At 39.8% G+C, this 12,043-nt stretch overlaps 1 pseudogene; it reads left to right on the forward strand.

Annotated features, from left to right (window-relative positions):
* The first annotated feature begins 2,846 nt into the window (after positions 1 to 2,846).
* Positions 2,847 to 9,733, forward strand: LOC148916718 (uncharacterized; annotated as a pseudogene).
* The last annotated feature ends 2,310 nt before the right edge of the window (positions 9,734 to 12,043 follow it).

Here is a 12,043-nt window from a genome sequence, read left to right on the forward strand (position 1 = left end):
AAGCTTAAGGGATCAAAATGGGTGGAATTATCATCTCAACAAAATCTCAAGAAGTCACTCTGTCATTTCATCAAACACCTGGGGTGCATCTGTGCAAGTGTCAATTTATATCCACAACTGGTCTCAGTGACCAGCGCCAGAGAGATTGAGTTAGAGAAGCTTACCATCACATTAATGCCTCTCTCATGAAGAAGAACCCAACGTAAATTGCTGATATTGTAGAAATGGTGGGTTGCATCATCTGAGCAATTGCAAGAGATGCTAGATGACAAAATAATGAGATGGTCAATATGAATGAATTGCACTATTGTCATCATTAAAAGCTGATTGGCTTAACAATTGTTCACAATTGTTGGTTACCTTTTTGATTGAGCCACCATGGTCAGCTACTTTTGGAGCAAAGCGTGGGTATCGGCTGGACCCTTGAGCATACTTTCCTATTTTTCCTTTAAAACCCCAAAGCCAATTCCCTCTTTGACTTGAAGCCGCATGTAACTTCCTTTTGAGAATAGGTATTGGTTTTTCTCATACATTCCTGTTTTTCCTTTCCTTCCTAAATAAATATTATCTTCCTTATTTTTGGAGGAGTCCCTTGGCCTATAAATACAAAGCTTTAACCTAATAGCCAAAGAATCTTTTTCCACCATCGTTTTCTCTACCATATTTTTCCACCAACTTTCATACAACCAGAGAAATATCAGAGGAAGCCAAGAATTTGCTGCTGCATTATTTGAGGAGCTTTTGAAGGTGTTCCTGTGAAGATTCTGAAGATCAAGTCCATCGGCCAAATTGGTTTTATGACAATAATTCTCTTGTTTATATTTTCTTCTGTCATGAACTAATTTCCCTTGCTAGGGCTACGATGTAGCCTAACCATGAATACTCAATTTTTATAGTTATATTAATTCCTTATTATTATCCCATGTTGAGTATTTGTTACTGTTCTTAATGATTTAAATATCTAGCTAATATTTAATTGATGATCCAAGCGGAGACCGAGAGGAGATGTTTGGTGTTTGCTTCTTGTAACAAATATCATGACTTGAATGAGTGCCCGAGAGGGACTAACATGACTCATGCAGTTTTCTTGTAGGTTCTCATAGAACTTAATGGGTTCTTAGTTTTCTAAATCCGTTGCTCGAGAGAGAATGGGTTGTTAATTGAGAATACTTTTGGTTGAGCCCGAGAGGGGATATCGAATGAATTAGGAGAAACCAACTGTCAACAGGGATAGTAATTAGGGTTAATTGGCTATAAGAATTAAGTAGAATTGGTTATGGTGAAATCGGATGCTCTAGTGTCTCATCATCTTAATTTTCTATCGTTAATTAAATTGTTATTTTTCATAATTGTTTTAGTTTTCTTGAATCAATCAATCTTCTTAATTAACTGTTCAAATAAACTTCTAAATTAATCATAATTGGTAGTTAATAGGAAATTACAGTCTTCGTGGGAACGACACTCTACTTATTTCTATATTACTTGTACGAATTGTGCGCTTGCAATAATTTCACAACAGAACACAATGTGTTGTAATGTACGAAGTTAATTGAAATTAACTTCGTACATATTTTTTTAATTTTTAATTAAACTTAGTTCCCGTTTGAGGGTAGTTGGATTTCGTGCATGGATGCGTAATGCATGATTGCGGTCCAATTATTTCTTGAATTGTCCCATTATTTAGACAGTTTGGGAATGCATAGGCATGTCACGTAATTTACGGCTATAGGATTAGGTTTCGGTTGTGGTGATTTCGGTGTCATCTCTATACGTTTTTCGGGTGGTACGTAGGTATTTTGTACTTACGGTGTCATCTCTATAAGAACTGTATTGAGATGCTACCGGAATTTATCCACATCGAAATCTAATCTCATGTAGCTATAAATTACGTGACATGACTATGCATTCCCGAATAGGATAGAACCCTTACCAGAGACATAAGGAGAGGCATTATGATTGCGTATGAAGTGGTTGTGATTGTTGTATTTTGATTGTGCTTCCAGGAATTATGAACAAGAGGTGGATACAGAATCCGAATAGATGCGCAGAGGAATACTTGGATGGCATCGATGATTTTATTGACTTTGCACGTACACATAACCCGAGTGTAGCTAGAATTCGATGTCCGTGTAGGAGGTGTAACAACACATTGTGGGAGACAATTGAAAATGTCCGATTTCATTTAGTAAGAAGTGGAATGATCGAGACATATAACACTTGGAACCATCACAGGGAACAATTAGACAAAGCTTCCTCTTCAAGGGCCACAATGTTGAACCTGTTTTGGATCCTAATAAAGAAGTCATGGATATTATAAACGATGCTTTTCCATTTGCATAGACCAACATCAATCAAGAAGAGGAAGATGACATGCCTACACCAATAGACAATGCGGAGTTCGAACAGTATGAAAAACTGTTAAAAAATGCCAACCAAGAGTTATACCCGGGGGCCGATAGTTTTTCCGTTCTTACGGCCATTGTGGAGCTAATGCAGGGAAAAATAAAGTATCGTATGTCGAATCAGTGTTTCGATTACTTTTTGGGCCTTTTCAAGAGAATGCTTCCGACGGACAATTGTTTGCCGAAAGACCATAGACACGCGCAGAAGGTCTTGAATGGCCTTGGATTGGGTTATGAAAAAATTCACGCATCCAAAAACAATTGCATGTTATTCTACAAAGAGTACGAAACATTGGATACATGCCCTCTATGCAATGAGTCAAGGTTCAAAATGACTTCTCAGAATAGAATGACTAAGATCCCACAAAAACTTATGCGTTATTTGCCCCTGAAACCTAGGCTGCAGCGATTGTATATGTCGACGCATACTGCCACAGACATGAGATGACTATTTTGATAATTGAGGATCCTGGCAGGTCAATCGATGTGTACTTAAGGCCGTTGGTTGATGAGCTGAAGGATTTATGGACAAACGGTGTGTGCACGTTCGATAAATCGACTGGGAAGATGTTCACTTTGCGGGCATCTGTTATGTGGACTGTGAATGATTTTCCCGCATATGCAATGGTTTCTGGATTGAGCACAAAGGGTTATATGGCATGCCCTGTATGCAAGGAATATGTAACTTCTGGTTGGCATGCTGGAAAAGTTTGTTATCTTGGTCATCGGAGACGGTTGTCATGGGACTATGAGTGGCGGACAAAGGATAAAGAGTTCGACGGGAACACAGAGCGTCGCCTCAGACCGAGGGAATGGTCCGGTGATGAGATCTTGGAACAACTTAACCGTTTGGATTTTGCTCCATACGAAAAAACAGTTAGTCGGCTCAGACCTTCTACACATTCAGACGTTATGCATGTTGAGAAAAATGTGTTTGACACATTGATGGGCACGATTCTAGATATCAAGGGCAAGACAAAGGACACGATCAAAGCGCGTCTTGATTTGGAAAGAATGGGCATACGAAGGGGTTTATGGATGAACAGGGACAACGATCAAGCTACAAGGGATTTTGCATTTTTTCCATCAAACCGAGTGAAAAAAAAGATTTTCTAAAGTTTGTATCGTCTGTAAAGTTTCCTGATGGGTATGCTTCTAATATTGTGTGTTGCATAAATGTTGACGGGGGTAAATTTACTGGACTAAAGTGCCATGACTGTCATGTGTTTATGCAATGCCTACTTCCTGTGGGTATTCGACACTTATTGCCAGAAGATGTAGTGAAACCAATGATGTTGTTGTCAAGATTTTTTTCACAGCTGACGGCAAAAACATTGCGAAAGGTAGACATTATTCAGTTCCGGCATGACATTGTCCAAGTCCTATGCAAGTTTAAGATGATATTCCCTCCAGCTTTCTTTACAAGTATGATCCACGTGATAGTTCACTTGCCAGATGAGGCATTGCTTGCTGGTTCTGTCAACTATCGTTGGATGTATCCAATAGAAAGGTACGCTTGTTCCTCATCATTTGTTTATGTATCATTATCCCACGCTTGCTAATTTGAATCGAATCGTTTTGTTTTTGCAGGTTTCTCGGCGAGCTGAAAAAAACTGTACGCAACAGGGTGAAGCCCGAATGATCAATTATAGAGGCATGGGTTCAATATGAGTTGCTTACTTTTTGTGGAATGTATTAAAAAGATATCGAGACGGATTTCAATCGTTCTCAGCGCACTAATGACGGAGGTGTGAGAAATGAGAAACTTTCTGTTTTTGCCCAAAGCACACGACCCTTTGGAGATCCTGCACGAGGAGAGTCGTTTTCCAGAAATGACATGGAGGTAGTGCATTGGTTCGTACTCAACAATTGTGATGAGATAATGGCATACTTAGATGAGCATGAGGAGATGATAAAGCGAGAACATCCATCACATTTGTATGCCAAGAAACACCGTGAATTGTTTCCACAATGGTTTTTAAACTATGTAAGTTATAATTGTTTTTCACATATATATTCTACTATTTAGTATTCTCAAACTAAAAAACTCTGTTTTTTACAATATTAGGTGAATAAGTTGAAATCATCGAATTCCCCTACTTACAGTGAAGAGTTATATAACTTGGCGTTCGGGCCCATTCGGGCAGAATTATTCTCAGGTTGTCATGTTAATGGCATTAAGTTTTTGGGAACTGCACGAGATGACAAGTTGTGTATGCAAAACAGCGGTGTTCATGTCCCAGGGGGAGGCAAAAGTACGGACATTGATATCTATGGCAAACTCACAACTGTTGTGCAATTGCTTTACAAAGACCGATACCAAGTGATCATGTTTAAGTGTCGATGGTTTGATACAAACCCAAGTAGGTAGGGAAGTGTTAAAATTGATCATGGCTTACTATCTGTGAACATTAATAGAACTTGGTATGATGATGACCCTTACATTTTGGCAAACATGGCTACACAGATTGTGTATCTAGATGACCCTAAAGCAGGGAGCGGTTAGAAAGTTGTTCAGAAGATGGATCAGAGGAACGTGTATGCTATACCAGAAATAGACCCAACCGACAACGTCGCTGCCCAACCCGCAGAATCTTCAATGGAAAATGACGTAGAAGTGTTATACAAGAACCGTTTCAGATACAAGGAGTCTCTTCAATTGAAATACCGATTGAGTCAATTAGAATTGACCTCGGTGATCTTCCACGCTACGATGTTGCAGTGGGGAACCACATTTTCGATGATGTAGTTATAAAGGAGGAGGATTGGGAGACCACAAGTGAAGATAGCGACGATAACAAAAGTTATTATACTTCTGATGATGATTAGTATAATTTATTTGCGACTTCCCATGTAAAACATAATCAATGCAATTTTTTGTAAGTTAATTATGTTTATGTAAAGCTTTTGCCAAATATGAGTATTTCAATATATATGTACTGCAGAACCTTGAAAAGAAAATGAGAAATTAAAATAAATTGGGCTACAAAAGAAATTGAGAAATTTAAACAAACTTTAACATTTCCTTAGCAAAATAGAAGAACCAAAATATGAAAATGAGAAACATGTAAAACATAGTCAATGTAATTATTCTCCATTATAATTGAAACAAAAATAAACAAATCTAATGCCATATTTTAAATTGTATAATCACTATTTTTCCAAGTTCAACTTCAAAAAATTTCTAAATGTATGAATTGGATTATTTGTTTATTTTTAAGCCAAAAAAATAAGTTATTTATTATAACTTTTTTCATAAAAAAATAAAAAAAATATTTTTTGCAAAATAAAATTAAAATAATAATAAATTAATATATTTGCGCGACGAAAGAAGCGAACTATCGCGCATTTTTTGCGCGACAAATAACCACCATTGACCACCATTCGTCGCGCAAGGGATCTTTACGCGACCAATGACCACCATTCGTCGCGCAAGATGTTCTACGCGACCACTGAATTTGCACTGTCGCTCAAGGAACCTTCGCGCGACAAACAATACCATTCGTTGCGCAAGAGATGTTTACGCGACGAATATCTCCGTCGTCACGCAAAGATATATACATAAATATATGAATATAGACAATGTATAAAATACATTATACTAAGTTATAATATACAATGTATATCTATATATATATATATATTTTTTCGTGTGTATACCAATAATGACATATTTAAGGGAATTTATTAATATGATTTTATAAATTTATATGTTGTACAATAATATAAATATATAATGTATATATAAATATGAAGGTTTTTTTATATATAAATATACATCTATGTGCATGCCATCTATATAATGTATGTGTGTACAAGGAGGAAATATATGTATATGTATGTATATAAACATTATGCCTCATTGACATTGTGGTGAGTTTGTACAAGTCAATGTATTCTAACTTCGATGAGTAATTACGTATTTGTTAAATCGAAATTGGTCAATCCTAATTCAAATCAGACCTTATGATCCACATTGTAATCATTTTTTCAAAATAATGGCAAGGAACATCCACTTTTTTTTTTCCATTTAAAGGGGAATTTAGAAACATGATTTTAAACAATTTTCCGCGACGAAACGAGCAAACTGTCCGCAAATTTTTGTGGTACGGAGGTAGCTGTCGCGCATATAACCTTTGCGCGACGAAAATAATGATGCGTCGTGCATAGTATCTTGTGTGACGCAGGATGCATCGTCGCATTATGGTATGCTATGGCTTTAGGGTTAGGGTTTAGGGTTCACGGAGGGTTTCGGTTTTGCACGACGGATACCTTGTCGTCGCGCAAGAGTCAGAAATGTGGAACGTTTTTCGTCCGTGCTTGCTGAACTGTCGCGCAAGGGGCTGCTTGCATTTTTGGCGGCTTGACATTTTTGCGCGATGGTTTTTGGATTTTCGTCGCGCAAGGGTCTGAAATTTTTAGGGTTTAGTGTCCTTGCACGACGGTTTTTATTTTTTGTTGCACAAGAGGCTGAAAATATGGGCGGGGTTACGTTTTTGCGCAACGGATTCAGAATTACCGTCGCACAAGGGGCCGAAATTTTCATCCTCGTGATGTTTTTGCGCGACGGTTGTTAGTTTATCGTCACGCAAAAGTCAAATTATATTTTGCGCAACGGTTTTGTCCATTCGTCGCGCAAAGACTCAAAATTTCTGAAAAACACGATGCACTCGGTTTGGTCTATCTCCTCCTCGTCTCCCTCTCTCCCGATATCCCTGCCGCCAGTAACCCACCTCCTGCCACTTAAAAACCCACACCTAGCCATTCCGCTTAGTTCCGTCGAAGCCTCCTTCCGCCGCGCAACACTGCGGAATTGGCCCGATTTTCGCCGGTTGATTTCTCTCTCCTCCGGCCACGAAACCCGACGATTGAGGTATGCATTCCCAACTAAATTTCATGCTCTAGCTGATGGTTGGATAGGATTGTATGAATTTATTAGTTTTGGTATGTGAATTTGTAGAAAATAAATCGGCCGGTTATTGATTTCAATTTCCGGCCACTTCCGGCCATTTTTTGGGGTAGGCCCAAGAACCAAAGTGGCTCCAATTGTTGTTTTGAACCTAGGGTAGGAAGCTTGGCCATAAATGTTGTGAATTGTCTGGCGATCTTTATCGCCTTGGACTCCATGCCCTGACGGCGCGTGGGTACTGTAGTAGAGAGACATTGTGTCCCACTGTGATCCTCTAGTTGTCACAAGCACGTCGGTCTTTTTGGATTTGAAATTGGTTACCGTTTCAATGTCGAACGGATTTCGCCTATTGTGCGATTTTCGAGTTTAATGTGTTCAGACCGTTGGATCAAATTGAAAATCACATATGTTGTTCCGTGTATTTCTAGGATTGTATAGGATTCGATTGATTTTCGATCAGAGTCCCGGATACTCTGGAATCGCTATGTTAATAATTCTGATATGTTTTATTTTATTTTATTAATTGTTGAAATTATTATTTTTATTTCATTACACATTAACCCAATTACATTAACTATGTTACATGCTTTACCAAAAAAAATTATTAAATGTTACATGTTTTTCCTTGGCCAAGATGTCGGACCTTATTCGGCCGTATACGGTGAGCACGATGAGTTCGCCTCCTCCGGCCTCTGCTATCATCGCCCAGATGATGGAGCAGGTTGTCTCGTGATCCCCGACCACATGCCCCGGCGTCATCAGCGTCATCTGTGGCGCAACCTCTTAGTGCCGACGTCACCGCCCCAAAGATAAGTGACACTACTTCGAACGATGGTACTGGTGCGTCGGGATCACAGCTAGGTAAAGATTGCCTTGATCTCCATCTGTTGTTGTCCAACATTTTTGTATGATTACTATTAACAATATAATTTCTATTTCTTTACAGCCAAGAAGAACACTCGGGGACCTTGTCGGCAATTGAAGAAGGTGAAGGTCACCCGAGTGACCAACAGTCGTATTAGCATTGGATACGACACGCGGCATCGGGCTGCACCAACGGCTGAATTGCATAGCTCTTTGGCCCACGACGTTGGTCACGTCGTTCTGACCTATTGCCTTATGCAATGGAAGTCTTGGAAGGTCATGCCTGAGGAGATGCGGACGGAGGTGCTTGGACAGCTGTCGGTATGTATCCTACCATTTAAATGTTTTTCTTTCAAACTTTCAATATTTCTATTACTTAATGTATGTAATTAATAAATTGCAGACGAACTACAATTTAGAGGACCTCGATGACGAGTTAGTGGCGTACATCAACAGACTCTTTGCTGAGAGGTACAAGCAATGGAAGAGCGACCTGCACCACCATTTCCAATCATTTGATGATCTGCAGGTCGCTCTTCAGGAGGGTTGCCCAAAGGAGCTGGAGGGGCGGGAAGATAGCTAGGCATGGCTCTGCGATCATTTCCAGGAGTCTGATTATGTGGTAAATTTTTTTTTTAAAATTCATTTCAATATTATTACACGTTTTTTTAATCATATTTATTTATTTATTTATTTATATTTCATTTCAATTTCAACTAACACGTTTATTTTTTGTATAACAGAAGGTGGCGAAAGCAAATAAGGGCAATAGGAATAAGAAGATGCTTCTCCACCATTCGGGTTCCAGGCCATTCTCATATAGGATGGAGGCACGGCTGCGGGTAATAAAGTTGTTTATATTAAATTTTTAATGTCATTAATATATATTTTTTTTCGTACTAACACTTTTCTTCTCTTGTTCAATTTAGGGGGGATCCAAATTCTAGGAAATCGACGTCTTTGGCGACGTTTATGTTCGAGCTGGCAATGAGTTAGTAGAGTCTCTTCATGTAAGTATTATTATATTTTAATTTTTATCTTATGCATTCAAGTTTCATAATTACTATATGAATGTTGTAATTATATTTTATATTATGTCAAAAAGGCGACGATGGTGGAGAGGAGCCAGATGGTTCTTCATGAGTCCGCCTCTTAGCTTCCTCCTGAGACTCCACTCGAGTCCGTGGATCCTCCACAGGATGCGGGGTTTCAGATCCTGACCGAGACCTTGGATCAAACTCTCAGGAGGAGGCCAGGGACATATTGCCACGGGATGGAGAATGCCAGCAGCGGGAACTCAGAGGCCCTTCATCGTCGCAGATCAAACCAAGTGACTGCTTTGATCGCAGAGGTGGCCGAGCCAAGACCTAACTCGCCTCGTATAGTACCCACGATGGCACAGATGTCACGAGTTCTAGCGTCAATCGCTCGTCCGCGCCCAGCTCCGATCGTTGGTTCCTCGTCCCACCTCCGACTCTATCCACCCGAGCATGGCCACCAAACCTCTGCCTATCGACCATGTCCGACTTGGACCCGCATTTCCAAAACGACAACATAGATTTTGGAACATTATTTTGATTATTTTGTACTTTTTTAATTATATTTGAAACATTTTTATTGTATTCTATACGTTTATATATTTTTTTTTCATGACATTTGGTTTTCTATATATATATATTTTTATTGCAATTTAATTTTATTAAAAAAAATCTTACCAACAAACTATTAAAAAATATATATTTAATTAAATAATATATATCATTTTGCACGACGAAAAGGTGTCGTCGCGCAAATTGCAACACGAAAATTTGTTTTGCGCGACGAATGCAATCTTCGTCGCGCATTCGTCGTCCCAAATGTTTGCGCACAGAGATGTCTCCGTCCCTACAAAACGCGAGACAAAACATCTGTTGTCACACAAAGCTTCGTGCGATCACAAAATCTTCGTCGCGCAGACATTTGCCACACGAAGGATTCTGTCGTCCCGAAATTTTTGCGTGACAATTTTGTCCATCGCGCAAGGATTTACGCAACGAAAAATTTATTGTCGCGCAAGAGTTTGCAAGACGTAAGTTATGTGCGACAAATATTTCTTTCGTCGCGCAATGGTTGGCGCGACGAAAATATTATTGTCGCGCAAGGATTGGCGAGACGTACGGTATGTGCGACAAATGTTTCCTATCTTTATTTTTGCGCGACCAATAAACAGTATTTGTTGCGCAAACCCTTTCTTCACGACCTTTGCGCAACGAATGCGCGGCAAGATTTTTGTCGCTCAGCTTTTTGTGCGGCCAGATTGCTTTTTGCGACACAAAAAATATTTCGTCGCGCAATCTGTAAAATGTAGTAGTGCCTCCAAATAAAGTGGCCTTCTATGGTTCGGGTATGGAACTTCCATGTCCTCATCCGTGAAGACAATAGCATTGTCATTTCCCAAAAATGACCTTTGTGGTTAAGCGGTAAAGCAATGAGGGTTAGACTCCGCAGAGATATTCATAAGAGCTACGGTAGTTGCTTATCTTGCTTGAGGCCTGAAGCCAAGTTAGTCAAAGAGCGATTTGAACTTCGAGTTTCTTTGAAGGACTGCAAGCCAGTGGGCCCTCGCTTTCAGACTTAAATAACGCTCCATCACACTTGTTTCTCGCTTCTGTAAGATTATAAAATGTTACAGAGATATTTCCTACGCCCGATGAAGCCCCGAGTAGCATTCATCCGGCATGTCTAAAACAAAAACTTCGTTGCGAGTCGTTAACCCATCCATCAGTGAGCGGCCATGGCGTGTTGTAACTTGAAGGCCTCGAATATTTACACCAATATGCCTTCTCCATGTTTCCGCAAGGTTCCCACATAGCTTCCGACGGCTTTGGGTCATTCCTCCATGGGTGGCACAATTCATCATCATCGAGCAAATCATCAGAACATGTAATGACAGCAGCTACCTCTTTTCCCCTTCGTTTTGACAAGGGATCTTCATCAATTGTTTGCTTCCTAGAGGGAAGTTCAAGGACTCCCTCATGTATTTTGGCATGTAAATTCCTCCTCAGACTCTGACAGGCAGTAGTTGGATGCCCTATAAATTGATGGTAACGGCAGTATCTAGGATCATTCTTCTTATCTCTAGTAGGAATTCTTCATCTTTGCACGGTAGTGGTGGATATGTCTCCCTATCCTTCTGTTTGTGCGAATTGTAGTCGTTGGATGGCTTGTCATCTATAGCTAATGACAAAAAGCTAATGACAAAAAATCTACAATATTGGGCTTTAGAAAAACTCGATTTGGGCTTAAAAAAATATTGGGCCTAAGCCATAACTGACAAAAAATCCAGAACCAAACCAAATATGTTAGGGTCTTCTCAACTTCAGGTTTCATTTCTGAACCAACCCGATCCGAGAACCGTTGACTTGGTCGGTTTGATCCGCGAATCATCCAAATTTAGACCCGACCCGAACCATGCCCAGGCCTAGTATCAATGCCAGGAAACTACAACAAAGAAATGAAATGCGGCAGACCAAAAGCAACAGTGAAGAAATAACAATATATAAAAGTGGGAGACATTCGCATGCTCCTGTCTCCACCATGGCATGAGTGCTGTTTGTGCAAATAATCTCACGGGAGAATATTCGCCTTGTGATTCTTCAACCTTCGATCTTCCTTCTTTCTCTTCCTCGATTCCTGTAAAAAATACTGGAGTAAATACACCATACCCGGGGGGTGTTGGCCAAAGGCCCTCCGATTCCTAAGTTAGTTCGAGTGTTTGTAGGAAAACAATAGCTAAGCAAAGGGTACGGAGTTTATGTATTTATGGTGTGAACCGAGCTACTGGAGCCGTGTGTGGTGGCCGGAGCCGTGTCGAGAAAATATGGAGTGG

This window comes from Prunus mume, linkage group LG5 (genome assembly GCF_029339155.1).
Source record: "Prunus mume cultivar Tortuosa linkage group LG5, ASM2933915v1, whole genome shotgun sequence".
NCBI lineage: Eukaryota > Viridiplantae > Streptophyta > Magnoliopsida > Rosales > Rosaceae > Prunus > Prunus mume.